We start from the raw sequence: 15330 nt of genomic DNA, 5'->3' as shown, positions 1-15330 counted from the left end.
TGGATCGTACCTTCCGATTTTGAGGTGGATTTGTTTGGTGACGCGATGCCTTTGAGTCCCTTTGAAATTGCATATCAGGCTGTATAGTTGTTTTATGATCCCTATTCAACCGAAATTGATTCGATGAATGTGGTCCATGGGGAATCACTTTCAATATCAACCTCAGCTACATCAACGCTTTCTGATCCTGTTCATACTGATGAGCAGATTTGTGAACTTTTGTCTGTTGATGATTTACCATGGGAAGATCTTCATCAACAATCTTCGTTTTTACTTGATCTTAATCATTTTGAAAATGTTTTTTCTTATATTTTTACTACTGATTATGTCAAGACCCGCATAATCCATTGCAAAATTCTGATTTTGAGTTAAATTTGGGAAATATCTCTCGAATCGTTCCTATTGACATTTCAGTTAAGCCTAATATTATTGAAAACATTCATATAGGTGCTTCCTGTATGGACGATGAAATCTAAACTTATAAAGTCCTATTTCGAGAATTCTGTGAACTGTTTGCTTGGTCATATCAAGAAATGCTAGGAATCGATCTGTCAATTGTTGTCCATGAAATTAAAACTTACCCAGATGCTAAACTTGTCCGACAATGCTTACGTCAGATACATCCGCGAAAAGCTGCTGCTATCAAAGCCAAAGTTGAGAAATTACTTCGCGCAGGTTTCATTTATCCAATTCCTTTAACCGATTGGGTATCAAATATTGTTCCTGTCAACAAAAAACAAGGAATGATAAGAGTATGTATCGACTATAGGGATATTAATCGAGCTTGTCCTAAAGACAATTATCCAACCCCCTATATCGATCAAATTATTGATGATTGTGCCGACAGTGAAATGTTCTCCTTTATGGATGGTTTTTCCAGTTACAATAAAAAAAACATACTCCCTGCTGATCAAGCTAAAACAACTTTCATTTGCCCATGGGGGACATTTGCTTATTTCAAATTACCTTTTGGATTGAAGAACGCTGGAGAAAATTTTCAAAGGGCTATGTCTTACGCATTGCATGACATCAAGCACATTGTGCAGGCTTATCTCGATGATTTACCTACCCAGTCACTGCGTAGAGCTGATCATATCACTCATTTACGAGCTATCTTTATGAGATGTAAGAATTATTGAATTCGGCTGAATCCACACAAATGTGTATTCTGTGTAGAAACGGGTTGCTTATTGGGATTTGTTGTATCGAAGGCTTGTATTCGTGTCGACCCCTCGAAGGTGGAAGCTATCGTCAATCTACCTCCTCCTTCGACTCTTCGCCAACTCTAAAGTTTGCAAGGGAAAGCAAAATTTTTACGTCGTTTCTTTCCTAACTACACCGAGATAACGAAAGGTTTTACCAGGTTGTTAAAACAGAATATTCCATTCTTTTGGGATGAGATAACTGATCGATCTTTTGATGCACTCAAACACGCATTGACCCATGCACCGTTACTGCATTCTCCCAATTACAACCAGGATTATTTTTTGTACCTCGCCCCTTCTCATTCCACCATTGGGATGGTTTTAGTTCAGGAAGATGAATTCAACAATGAACATGTGATTTACTATCTTAGTCGAACTCCGCATCCGACTGAGCTTAAATATTCGCATGTGGAGAAATTGGCCTTGGCAGCTGTTCAAGCTGTCCAAAGATTTTGTCACTACATCTTATTACGCAAAACCACGGTAATTTCTGGTTGTAACCCTCTGATGTATATCTTGACCAAAAAATTGCGAGGGGGCAAGTATTCAAAATGGATAGTTATCCTACAAGAATTTGACTTGGAATTTGAAAAATCCATGGCAAAGAAATCTTTGTTTTTTGCCGAACTGATGTGTGATTTCCCGCATACTTATACTGAAACTGTGGCAGAAGAGCCCATTGTGGATGAATCCTTGTTTCTTATCAGTACTCTTGATCCTTGGTATGGAGATATTATTGTTTATCTCCAAACCCAATCTTTTCGGCCTGAAATCTCACGATCTTAGCGATGGAAAATACGTTTCCAATCCCAAAAATACAATATTATTGGTGATACACTTTATTGTCGTGGAGCGGATTCTGTTTTCCGAACTTGTTTAACTCATGAAGAAACTGAAAAGGTTCTGAATGACTGTCAATCTGGAGCATGTGGTGGTCATATGTCTGGGTATGGCACAACCCAAAAGATATTGCGCGCTGGTTATTTCTGGCCATAATTATTCAAAGATTGTATCTATGCAGTCTGGAAATGCCACAATTGTCAAATATTTGATCGTAATATGCGTGCTCCACCCACTCCTCTTCACCCTATAATTGATGTCGGTCCTTTCACAAAGTGGGGTATTGACTTTATTACATGTAACCCTCACTCAGATGGGGGGCATGCCTATATTATCCTAGCGATAGATTATTTTACTAAGTGCGCCGAAGTGATGTCTACATTTTCGGCAGATGGAAAGACTGCTGCAACTTTCGTATTCAATCATATAATTGATAGATTTGGTGTGCCTCAAGCTATTATTACTGATCATGGAAGTCACTTTCGAAACATCATGATGACTGAACTGACAGATCAACTTGGCTTGCACCATGATAGTTCTACTCCATATTACCCGCAGGCTAATGGTTTGGTTGAAGCTATCAATAAAGTTTTAGTCACTATGATCAAATGAATCATTGGTATTCATAAGTCAAATTGGAATACCATGCTATTTTCAACAATTTGGGCATGTCAGACCTCAATAAAAACATCGACTAGTTTCACTCCTTTTCAGCTGGTCTATGGTTTGGAAGCAGTGTTACCTATTGAATGTGAAATTCCGTCATTACAATTAGCCATAAAATTACTCCTATCTACTTCTGAAGAAGAGAAACGTTTTTTGTACTTAGCTCAGCTAGATGAGAATTGACGCACTGCTGTAATAGCAAAGGAGACTCATGCGAAACGAATGAAAGCTCAGTACGGCAGAAATGTTACACCTCGTAATTTTTTAGAAGGAGACCTAGTTTTACTATATGATCAAGCGAATGATAAGCTAGGGGCTGGAAAATTTGTACCTATGTGGCATGGTCCTTACATTGTTAAGAAAAAGTTGGCAAAAGGTGCTTATGAATTGATAGATTTTAACGGTGTCTCTTTGGGTAAACCCAGAAATGGACTTTATCTGAAGAGATATTATGCTTAAATTCTGTGTGGAGATTTTGGTTAGATTAGTTTCTTTACAGTTGGTGTGTTTTAGATTAGAAAAGTGTGCCTCGTTTAGAGAGTGCTCTTATCATTATTCTTACTTATCTTGATTTTACTCTTATATTGCAAATGTCGACATCTCTCCAAACATACATTAGTTTTTCTGATGGTGCTTGTCGTAGTACACAGAACATTTCTTCTGTAGCTTGGGTTATCTATTCACCCTCTGATGAGTTAGTGTCTATGCATGGGGTAAGCCTCGGTCAAACAACGAATAACATTGCAGAGTATAGTGCAGTGATTGAGTTATTATCTGAATCCATCTCATTTGGGATTCAGAGTTTGATTGTTAGGTTGGATTCTGAACTCGTTGTATTACAACTTAACAGGGTTTATGCCATTAGAAATCCAGTGTTATTAAGGTTATTTTTGAGAGTTCGTCTCTTGGAACGTGAATTTGATTACATTGAATATCAGCATATTCCAAGACATTTAAATACATTAGCAGATGCAGTTGCTTCTAGTATGATAAATAGACATTTGCAATAATCAAAACAATAAATTTAATAACATTCGATAACATGTTACACGAGATAGCCGATAATAATGATATATCATAGCATAGAAGTAGTGTTTCAAAATATACATTGTCTTCGATCATAGGTTGAAAAACACCTTATGATCAGCAAAAATGATAATACAAAAAGTAAAAAATGTCATGAGTCTACAAAATCGATCATCCTATCCCTGGCGATGATCACGATAAGAAACCACTGCTCGGGCCACCCTACATAGGAACCTCCTAAAAGGTCCTGGGACCCCAATCACATATCTCTGTAACCTAAGTGGAATATCATCTATATCAGTCTCTGGAATATCTAGTGTCAAGCGCTCTAGATGATGCTCCAAGTCGGTTAGGATCTCTGTTGATTGGTCCTGTGGGGCTGGTGCTGCTATAGCTGGTTGTCTCCTCTCGTAAGGCTGGAGAGTGGCTGGTCGTCGTGGACCCACATCTGCATTTAAACTTTTGATTATCAGTTTTGGATGATTTAAAAAAAAAAAAAAAATTAAAACTTAGAAAGTGTTGAAAATGATTTTACCTGAATCATCCCATTGCTCTCCTGGTGGAAGAATCATGTCTGGGTCACTGCGATAATCCATCCCGGTGTATGGAAAGTCCTGAATCACAAAAAGTTGGTTGTTCAACCAACGAAAATATTCAGGCGGAAATCGAACAACCTCTGTGGCCTCCTCAGGGTGATGGGCCATCAAAGAAACCCAACGAACCATCCTAGGCTCTCCAGGAAGACCAACATCGACAGGAATATGTTGCAGAGCTAACATGGGGATCATCTCTAGAGCAACGCTGACTACGATAAATCCATATCCAAATTTCTTCAGCTGTCCATTCTTTGCTTTGGTTAGTTGGCCTTTCACATTTGCCAACACAGCCTCACACCAGTTGAATATGGTGCCTCGAAAATAGTCTACAACCATCTGCATCTGGGATCTAGTAGCCACATGCAATGCTGCACTCCTGCATAGTCTGGTAACAGTGAACACAATAACCTTAAGCTTAGGATGGATGATAGTTTTAATATCAATCCGTTTGTCCTTTGTTTGATCATCGCAAAACTCCAATCAGAGACTAGCGACAGATTGGCCACTTGGCCTAGTCTTGAAAAGAGATAATTGTTCACCCCTCTTAGACAAACCAGTCAAAAATTATGTGCCCTCCAGCTCGATTTCAAGCCAGTGGCCACCAATCATGAAACACTGGTCCTGTGTGTTCCATCTATCTACCAGCCATTGCAAGAGGTCTACTTGGGCCCTCATACCTTGTATGCCCCAGAACTTAAGCAACCCGCATGCTCTCAATGCCTGCAATGTGGGCATATGATTTAGTGTGGCAAAATCTACATCCTCATGCTTGCATTCTCGCCAAATAAGCATTTTGAATGTCCTATAATGCATAAAAAGACATATTAGAACAAGCTAGTTCGAAAAATTTTGGGCAAAAATGGAGAAATTTAAGTTTTTAAAATTCATTTCGTGGGGTCCGCACCCACTGCTTACAAACAGTGCGTAGGTCCACACGGGTTGTGAGAAATAGGTGTGGACCCACGACTTTTTCCCTTATAGAAAAAGTTGGGGTCCACAGGGGCCGCGTGTTGCACCTGCGGACCCCCGCGAGCGATTTTTTAAACTTATTTTTCCTTTAAAAATCAAATTTAAAGCCTAAAAACAAAATGTAAATGGATGAAATGCAAGTTAAGGAGGACGTGGATTACCTGGAGCTGACGGTTTTCGATTCCAATGGACGGATTTTCCAGAATCTTCACAGGAACTTTCTTACCCAAAAGCTCTCACTTCTCACTCTGAACTCAAATGGTAAAAATGAAGTTAGAAAAGCCCTTTTTATAAGTTTTTTTGAATAAATGAATTTTTAATTTATTTATTTTTCACTTTAAAAAGGTAAATTTTTAAATCATTTTTATTTATCTTAAACAGGAATGTGTAATGTTTTGAGTTTTTGTGCAGAATATTGGATTTTTCGGGGAAATTGATCATTTTTCAATAAAGAGCATACTCTTATCACTTTTTCGGACTCTTTCAAAAATTCGCGAAAAAGCGAAACATTGGAGTCCTCTTTAAGCTCTTTTCAGGCTCTCAAAAATTGAAAAGATTGCCGAGCACTTGATTGTTTGAACTCATTAAAATAAATGAATAATCGTCCCTTCAGTATAAGTTTAGCCCTTTTACAGACTGAAATGGACTATTTACGAAAAAGGTACACATTGACTAATTACAGACAATAGAGTCCTCTTTAAACCCTTTTCAGACTCGTTAAATATGAAAAGGTTGTCGAGCGCTTGTCTTTTTCAGCTCGTTAAAGTATTGGAAAAGTCATCCCTTTTGTATTATTTTATCCTTTTTCATGCCTGAGGGATTAATTTACGAAAAAGTACCCCATGGATTTTTTTTAAGTTTTTCTTCTGACTCGCTAAAATTGAAAAACACCGAGTTTTTCCTATACTGGACTCGTTAAAATTTGACAGTAAAGGACTTGTCCAATTTTAAACAGGAACGAACCACTCCTTCTTAGGGTTCGAATTTTAAACTAAGTTGGACTCATTCGAAGGATGAGCTTATAAACAAGCAAATGTTATCCTCCTCAAGCTTATAAAAAATAAAGAGGTACTTGCTAGAAATGGTGGGGGAAAAGAGAGAAAAATGAACCTGTTTGTTACACTTTGTTTTGTAAAAAAGCCATCAACCACTCTTGAACATGACACTTTTTGTTCACCTGGGTTGGGAAAATCCTTTGCCTAACAGTTAATCAAACCAAATTGAAAGTCTTCAGTTGGTTTCTGGGTATTAGCTTTGGGTCAATTGTCACCAAGCCATCTGTAGTGTCATTATGTGTTTAAGAGATCAGTTTAAACAAACCATTCATCTGAAAAATATCTGTCATCTATTTTGACCATCCCTGAGTCAGTGCTTGCTAATATATTTCTTCAAAACTTTATCTATGATTTTGTGTTGTGGGCTTGCCTACGATGGATCGCTTTCTATCGACTTCAGCTCATTATCTAGGAAGTTGATCTAGAAATTGTCAATACCTTGAAAAATGCATGCCCTAATGGCAGTTTTCTCACTTTCGATGATAGGTTGCATCATTGACCTTCGATCGAATGATTCTATGACATGTTCGACTTCAGCTCATTTATTCACATTTCATGGATTGTACTGGGTACTTTGAGAGCCATTGATGTTACTAGTGGTTTCTCTCACACTTGTTAACAGTCCACATCATTGATTGGTAATCAAGTGGTTTCTACCATGTTCGACTTCGACACATTCATTCACATGGATAGAATTGTACTAGTTCGGGAAGCGGAAATCAAGACCCTGGATCTAGTTTCTACCATCCAGGCTGCAAGGAATTTTGTTATTCATTATGCAATGGACTATTCATAAACAGATGGTTGCGTCCATAATATGTCTACACATGTCTATACTCTTGATGTATTACAAAATCATTCTTGTATCGGAACAATTTAGTTAGTTTTCTAGTCAGTTTTGATCTGAGTATGGGAATGCCTACCTCAGCGATGATATGTCTACACATATGTATTTTGCATTGAATGTTTTTACAGGTTTCAACTGGGGTGTTCACAGGATGATCCTTGAAATGATAAAGTACTTCACTCTTCATAAATGATAGACTCCATCTTCATCTATTACAGACTTCACACTTTAGGGGGAAATCTGTTGCACTAAAAATTGTCACCTTGACATCCTGCTATCTGTGTGAGTTCATTACCACTCATACTTGCCTCCTCTGCAAGTCTAAAACATCAGTTCCTCATATCAAGTCTTGAAAGTAAGAGAAAAGCCCTCAAAGTCTTTAAAACTTTGGTTCTGCACTTTCTCTTTGTCTTACCTGCGGTCCCGCACCTAATGGTCATGTCTCTTGCACACCTGACCACACTGTCTTTGTGTTATGGGTGCGGACCCCTGTAAAAGTTAAAAAGGCGCGAGTATATTCTGAAAAACTCACTTTTAGTTATTTCTAGAAGCTTTTGGAAGGAATCTTGAGGTGGCAAGTTCGCTCTCTTAAGGTTCATGCATCCCATACCTTAAGGAGCTAACCCCTTGATGTGAGGAGCTTATCCCTTTGAAGGAGGATTCTATCCCTTCATAGGTGGACCTATAACCTCCTCCTCTGCACTATAAAAAGAAGCATTGGGCTGGTTACTTGGGAGGTTAGAAGCTGAATATTTTTGAGGTGAAATGCTGCTGGAACTTAGTCTTCTTTAGTTGAGTTTTTATGAGGAAAGATTACATACGTCTAAGATCTCATTTGGAAGAGTGCAAGGCTTGTCAAAGTAAAGGAAATTCCTATTTCGGACCCCAGGAAGAGCTTGTTCAAAATCAAGGCTGAAAATGTTGTAAGGTTCTTCTACTTCAAAGTTAATACAAATAAATTTGTTTTTCTCAATAAGCTGTTGATTCATGGTTTATTTTATGGATTCCTCGATCACCATAATAGGCATGATTTATAATATTTGCTATGCAGGTGCTATTTAATGTTTGCTTGTTTGTGATTGCAGGTCTTTAAAGGTAACTCTTTCAAACAATTGGAGGGTAACTCTTTCGAACAATTGAAGGATGACTACTGCGAACAAGCATTGGATCTAAGGTAGGATCTTAACACCTTTTTAGTATTTATTTATAAATCGCATATGTCTAGAGAAAGATAGGTTTGTTTTTCCATTTGTTGCTAGACTATCTTCTGATACTAGGGAGATCGGCCTTGTCCGCAACATCGATTTATCCAGCCAACAGATAGTATGGGGTACAGAGGGAGGTACCCAAGGGAATAATGTAATAATGGGATAGGCCGTAGTAATAAATAAAGTGGTTAACCCGTATCATGTAAGGGACCACAAGTAGTTAGCAATAATGTAATAAGCCCCTGGTATTAGATAGATGGTATTGAGGGAACCATGGTAATGACCCATGGTATTGTATGTATGAGGCCTATATAGAGGCTAGAGACTCCCCATTGAGAGATGTCAAGCATTATTGTATGAATAAGCATATGGTTTGTGGAGTGTTCTCCTTCCTAAAGGAGTGAATGTATGGTGTTGCCCTACCTTAAGGGTTTGATCAATAAAGAAGCATTTCTATCTATTTCTATCTTATTATTTCTTGGGTATATTTGTATTTTCATATATTTTCAGATCAGATCTATAACAACTGAACTAGGGAGTCATTCTATTTATGAAATTGACAATGATCTTGGTTCTTGGATTTTTTATAATGATTTCTATTTTGAGGAGGAGAAAAAGAAGCAAATTGAAGATGAAGTTCAAGAGGAAAAAGTATAGTTAGTTGAAGATGATGGGATATGGAACATGCGTTTTGATGGTTCCACTTGCAAAGATGGTTCAAGGGAAAGTCTATGGATTATTCCACCATATCTTACTAGTAAGATAAAATCCTTCAAATTGTACTTTGAATGTGCCAACAATATTGCAGAGTATGAGGCTCTGATCATTGGATTAAATCTGTTGAGAGAACTGAAAGCAAAAATGGTTCATGTCTTTGGAGATTTAGATTTGGTTGTGAAACAAGTCTTGGGTATCAAACCAAACATTCAAGGATGAGGGCTTATCGAAATGAGGTATGGGATATGTTTGACAAATTTTTTTTAGAACATAATTTTTTTTTCTATTTCTAGAGAAGAAAATGCTATATAAAATTCCCTAGCTATTGCTGCTAGTGCTTTTAAAATTCCCATTTATCCAAATAGAAAATATGAGATTAATGTAAAGCATAGGCCCTCTATCCCAGACAACATCAAGCATTGGCAGGTTTTTGAGGATGATCAACAGATTCAAAGATTCTTAGAGTTGACCGATGAATTTTAAAATACACCTGTTGATCAAAATGAAGATGAGGAACTAGATTTGAATGCAGAATCAAATGTTTTTATGAATGCTATAGTTGGACAAGAAATTATTCAGCTAAGCAATAATTTTATTCCTAGAGGATTGGTCCCTCTAGAAAGGCTGTTTGATAGCAATGATGTAGCTATAAAACCCAAGATTTTCCCAAGTGATAATGAGTTGGAGGATTACAATTTGGGAAAAAAACAAGACCCTAAGGTTAAAATAGTTTTTAGATGTGTTTGCCAAGAGGTATGAAGATTTAAAGGTTTATGAGAAAAACATCATTCAACACACTATCCCACTCATGGAGAACGAGAAGCCTTTCAAGAAGAAGCTCAAAAATATTAATCCCAGGTTGCTGCCATTGATTGAGAAGGAACTTAAGAGATTACTTGCTGCTAAGATTATTGTGCCATTAAGATTTTCTAATTGGATTGCCAATCTGGTTCCGGTTAGGAAAAAGAGGGGAGAAATCATACTTTGTGTAGATTTCATAAATTTGAATAAAGTTTCCTTGGAAGACAAATTTCTACTACCTAAGATGGAATATATATTGCAGAAATTAGTTGTGGTTGAAAGGATTTCAATGCTTGATAATTTTTGTAGATATAACCAAATATTGGTGAATTTGAGGGATCAAGACAAGACAAAATTCACTATGCCATGAGGCACCTTCATGTACTCCAAAATTCCTTTTGGGTTGATTAATGCTGGAGAAACATTCCAAAGGGTGATGGAAATAACATTTGTAGAAGAAAAAAATAAATTTGTAGTGGTTTATCTAGATGATATAGCAATTTTCTCACCATTAGATTTGGATCACCTGAAACATTTCAGACAATTTTTTCTAAAGTGTGAAAAATTCAACATCTCTCTTAATCAAAAGAATTTACGCTTTGTTATACAGGAGGGTAGATTATTGGGTCACATAGTTTATAAAGAGGGAATTAAAATTGATCCAAAGAGAGTTGTAGCAATAAAAAAGCTAGAGCTGACCATAAGTAAAAGGAAATACAATATTTCCTTGGTAAGGTAAATTTTCTGAGGAGATTTGTTCCGAATTTTGTAGAAATTGTAAAGGAAATTACCAATATGCCGAAGAAGGGCAACGAAATTAAGTGGACAATTCAAGCTAGAGAAGAATTTGATGGAATTAATCATGGTTTAACATAGACACCTGTTCTAATAAGTTCAGATTTCTCAAAGGAATTTTTGATTTTTTCCTTTGCATCTGAACATACCATTTCCAGAGTATTAATGTAGAAAAACAATGACAACCAAGAATATTATTATTATTATTATTATTTCAACAGATCATTAAGGGATTCATAATTGAAGTATAATATCATATAAAAGAATACATTTTCACTTGTCAAGACATTGAAGGATTTTAGAGTATATATTTTGCGTTCTCATGTTAAAGATTTTGTTCCCAATAACATAGTTAAATATATTCTAAGTCAACCTGATAGTGGTGGAAGAAGAGGTAAGTGGATTGCTAAATTGCTGGAATATGACTTGGAGATCAAGCCAACAAAACTAATTAAAGGCCATGGATTAGCAATGTTGATGATACAGACAAGTGCTAATTCCTTTGGTATAAATTTCTTATGAATATGTTTGAATGACACAGATGAAAAAATGAGTTTTAATGTGTCTGATGAACTAAAACAGTGCCCATGGTACAATGATATAATTTACATTCTGTAGAATTTATAAGCTCCACCAAGGATAGTGAAAACCCGAGCAAGATCACTAAAAATGAAAGAAATTAAATATTGTTGTCTTGATGGATATTTTTACTAGAAGGATCCATCAGGAATTCTCCTAAATTGTTTGATTGAAGGTGAAGCAATGAAGGTTGTAAAGGAATTCCATCAGGGTGTTTGTGGAGGACACCATTATTGGAAGGCTACAACAAATAAGATCCTCAGGGCAGGTTTTTATTGGCCAACTTTATTTTCAGATGTTCATAAGGAAGTGATAGCTTGTTTCAAATGTCAGATCTTTGAAGGAAAATCTAAGCTATTGTCATTACTACTCAAGCCTATCTCAGTGGAAACCCCCTTTCAACAATGGGGATTGGACTTCATTGGAGAAATTCACCCAACTTCTTCAGGTCAGCATAAGTGGATTTTGACTGCCACAGATTACTTCACAAAGTGGATTGAGGCAATTCCAACCAGGAAAGCTATAGATAATGTAGTAATTCAGTTTTTAGAAGACATTTTCTCTAGATTTGGCTGCCCAAGAAAGATTATAACAGACAATGCTCAAGATTTCAAATCCCATAAGATGATCAAGTTCTGTGAGGAGTATAATGTCAAATTGGACCATTTTACAACTTACTATCCCCAGGGAAATGACTTGGCAACTTATGTTTTTTTTTAATATATATTTTTAACTTTTTAAATATATATATTTTCAATATTTTAAACATTATATATATATATATATATATATATATATATATATATATATATATATATATAGATATATATATATATATATATATAGATATATATATATATATATATCTATAGATATATATATAATTTTTTTATTTTTATTTTTATTTTTATTCAAGTTTTTAATTTTCTTATTTTAATCTTTTTAATTTTATTGATTTATATTATTTTGATTTGTTTCCATATTTATAATTTTTTTGTTGTTTTTTTTCTTCAAGTATTTGTTTTAAATATTTTTTTTGTTGGGTTGTGTTATATTCTTTCCACGACTAGCCCATGTAGTTAACCGGGGTTCGTTGTGCCGATTACGTAGTAGGGGGTGTTACATAGTAATTTGTCACTGTCTTCACTCCAGTCTTCCTACTATGTCATGTGTCCAAGTCATACATGTTCATATTAGACAAATTCTCTTTGATGATTGCCAATTGACCCACTTTTCCAAAGGTTTCTGCCTCATCGCATCTGTTGACTAAATAAACGCGCTGAAGGGCACTCCAAAACAGTCCAGAAGCGCTGCCATCGCGGAAGTACACGTGATTCCCGCGATGGTCGGATTTTATGTGCCAGCGCAACTGTCGCTTGTAATCTTCCGTGATGACCTGACTAGCTCCGTTATTCAATAGCGATGTCAGCGCGGCAGACCAGTTATGTGCCCGCGATGATCCAGATTGGGCGAATTTGTTCCAACAGTCGGCCTTCCAGATGACTCCAGACCTGGTTGTTGGCCTAGTTTATGTCGCCCTCCTTTCTCTGGCGTGGCTGTTCCATCATTTGTGCTACCTTCCTTGGAGATAAGCTCATCCTCCCACCTTTCATGGAGACTCCTTCTCCTATTTAAACTCTCACCATTGCTATGTGCTGCTAGTTTGGAATTCTTAGTCTTTGGAGTGGTTGCTGATAGTGCTGTTAGTACTTGTGAGCTTGTTAGATAGCTGGTGTGAGTGTGACAAGTGTGGGATTGTTGATAGCTTGAGGAAGGTTGTGAAGTGCCCTTGATCTTGTGTAAAACTTGTGAGTGAGAGAGACTTGTATGTTGGGAGATCCATCTTCAAAGAGTGAATGCTTGAAGAACATGCTGGCTGGATCCCTCTGAGAAGGCTTGTGACGTCAAGACTTTGGTTGTAAGCTTACTCTTATTTCATTATTAATGCAATCAATGATGTTTTCCTATGTCTTGTATGTAATGTACTTGATATCTCATGACTTCTTGACTTTGTGAGTAAATAGATCATTTGTTGTTCCGGTTACGTGCTTTGTTGTATTTCCTTTGCATTATTTCAGGTCGATTACTCATTAGGAGAAGCAAGCGGAAGCTAAAGCAGCGCAACGGAACTCCATCGACCACCGGTTGAGGTAGGCCTCCAACTATGACTGTTTAAGGAAAGCTATTGTTGATTTGTCCTTGTTTGTGACTAGACCCACTCTAGGGCTAGAGGGGTTGCCTCTGTCTGCAGAGGGAACACTTTCCTGCATCACAAATTGGCGACTCCGCTGGGGAGTTTGGCCTTTGTTCTTCCTTTGTTTTCTCTTGTTTTAATTTTTGATTTGGTCTCTTTTGAAGTTTGGGGATTAATTATCAGTCTTTTGAGTTTCCTGGGTTGATCTGGGAAATACCTTTATTTGATTGAAGGGTTGACTGGTTTTGGTTCAAAAGTTTTCATTCATTTGGCATATGAAAGTGAAAGTACATTTGCATTACGAATTTTCATGTTTGAGAAATTGGAAAGCAAATTTTAAATCTTTCATTAGTAGTATCGATGCATCATGAGATCAATGTATTGATGCATTGTGTTTATTAGTGTTTGCATTCACTTGTCTTGGTTTGGGAATGAACTCTCTACCTTTCTGTAAGTAGGTGTTCATCGAAGAAAAAGGATATTTCATTCATTCTAGCTGCATCCTAGGTTTTTGATATACATATGGTAGGGCCTGGAAACTGAAACATAATTCAAGATAAAATTTAAAATGAACTGGATAAATCTAACAACACATTGGAACATAACACACACATTTAGAGGTCTAGGCTAGAGACGTGCTCCAGCATCGTTAAACCTAGTCACTTTTGTTTTCACTCAAGGTTGGGTGATTCCTCCTTCTGTGACTCAATAGTGGTCTAGCACGGAATTGTGCTCCCATGTACCGTCGAGTATATGTTGGGAGACCCCACTAGGTTATCATCCTTTATCCATAGGAAGCCGTGTCTGCCACCTTACAAGCCGTAACGCACCGAACACAACATTCGGGAAGATTGACTGCCGTATGGAAAGTCCTTGGTTTTCATATGACTGCCAAGGTGTATATGCAGTTTTACGGATTCATTTGGTAAACCTTTTGCCTAGTTCTCCAGAGTAGTCACTTTCGTTCCTTTTCGGACTCCCTAAAAGAAAAGGTCCATCTGAGCACTTGTCCTTTCAGGCTCAGTAACCTCGAAAGAGATAGAGTCACATTTTCGTCCTTTTCTCGACTCTTGAAACATGAAAAGGTCCAGTTTTGTTCCTGTGTCATAAAATTTACTGCCCGCGAAATATTCCTGGTAAAAGTTCACGTTATTGGTTGTGATAAGAGTGTTTGGCTCATTCTTGATGGCAACATTCCATGAGTCTACTGGCTAAGGTTTTCCCCGAGATGGAAATCCTGGTCCGTTTCCTTCATTTGGAAATGCCGGTGCTCCATATATGGCAACATTGTCTTTGCCTGGGATAACCATCGGTTTGCCCGTATGGTTGTTTTCAACCTCGGTGGTCCCGAGTGTGATGACTTATGTTCCACCATCTCCTTCGTCTGAACCACGACATTTTGATTCCAAGGTTGGGCCTAGGCCTTCTTCCCTTCTTTCTTCCTCCTCCTCTCCTCCTTCGCCTGGTGAAAGTTTCACATCAAGTAACCAGGAGACTAAGAAGAAGAAGAAGAAGACGAAGAAGAAGAAGAAGTCCGATAAATCCAAGGCCACCTGTGCAGTTACTGCTCCGAGTCCATCCCAGGATGAACCACCTTCTGCTCCTCCGTGGAAGGTTAAGTTTCCTTGTAAATTGTGCAAGGGTGACCATCTTCTTCGTGATTGTCCTGGCATTCCAAGGATCCTAGAAGTATGGTCTCACGACCTGGCTCATCCCTCATCATCCTCTGAAGCTCAAGGTGATGCTATCTTTTCAACTGGCAACAATAAAAAGGAAGGGAAGATTCGATTCCCCTGTAGACTGTGTGAAGGAAACCATCCCCTTCACCTTTG

This window comes from Pinus tabuliformis, chromosome X (assembly GCF_031772625.1).
Source record: "Pinus tabuliformis cultivar Carrire ecotype Pingquan chromosome X, CPIR1, whole genome shotgun sequence".
Classification (NCBI taxonomy): domain Eukaryota; kingdom Viridiplantae; phylum Streptophyta; class Pinopsida; order Pinales; family Pinaceae; genus Pinus; species Pinus tabuliformis.
This window is presented reverse-complemented; position numbering follows the sequence as displayed.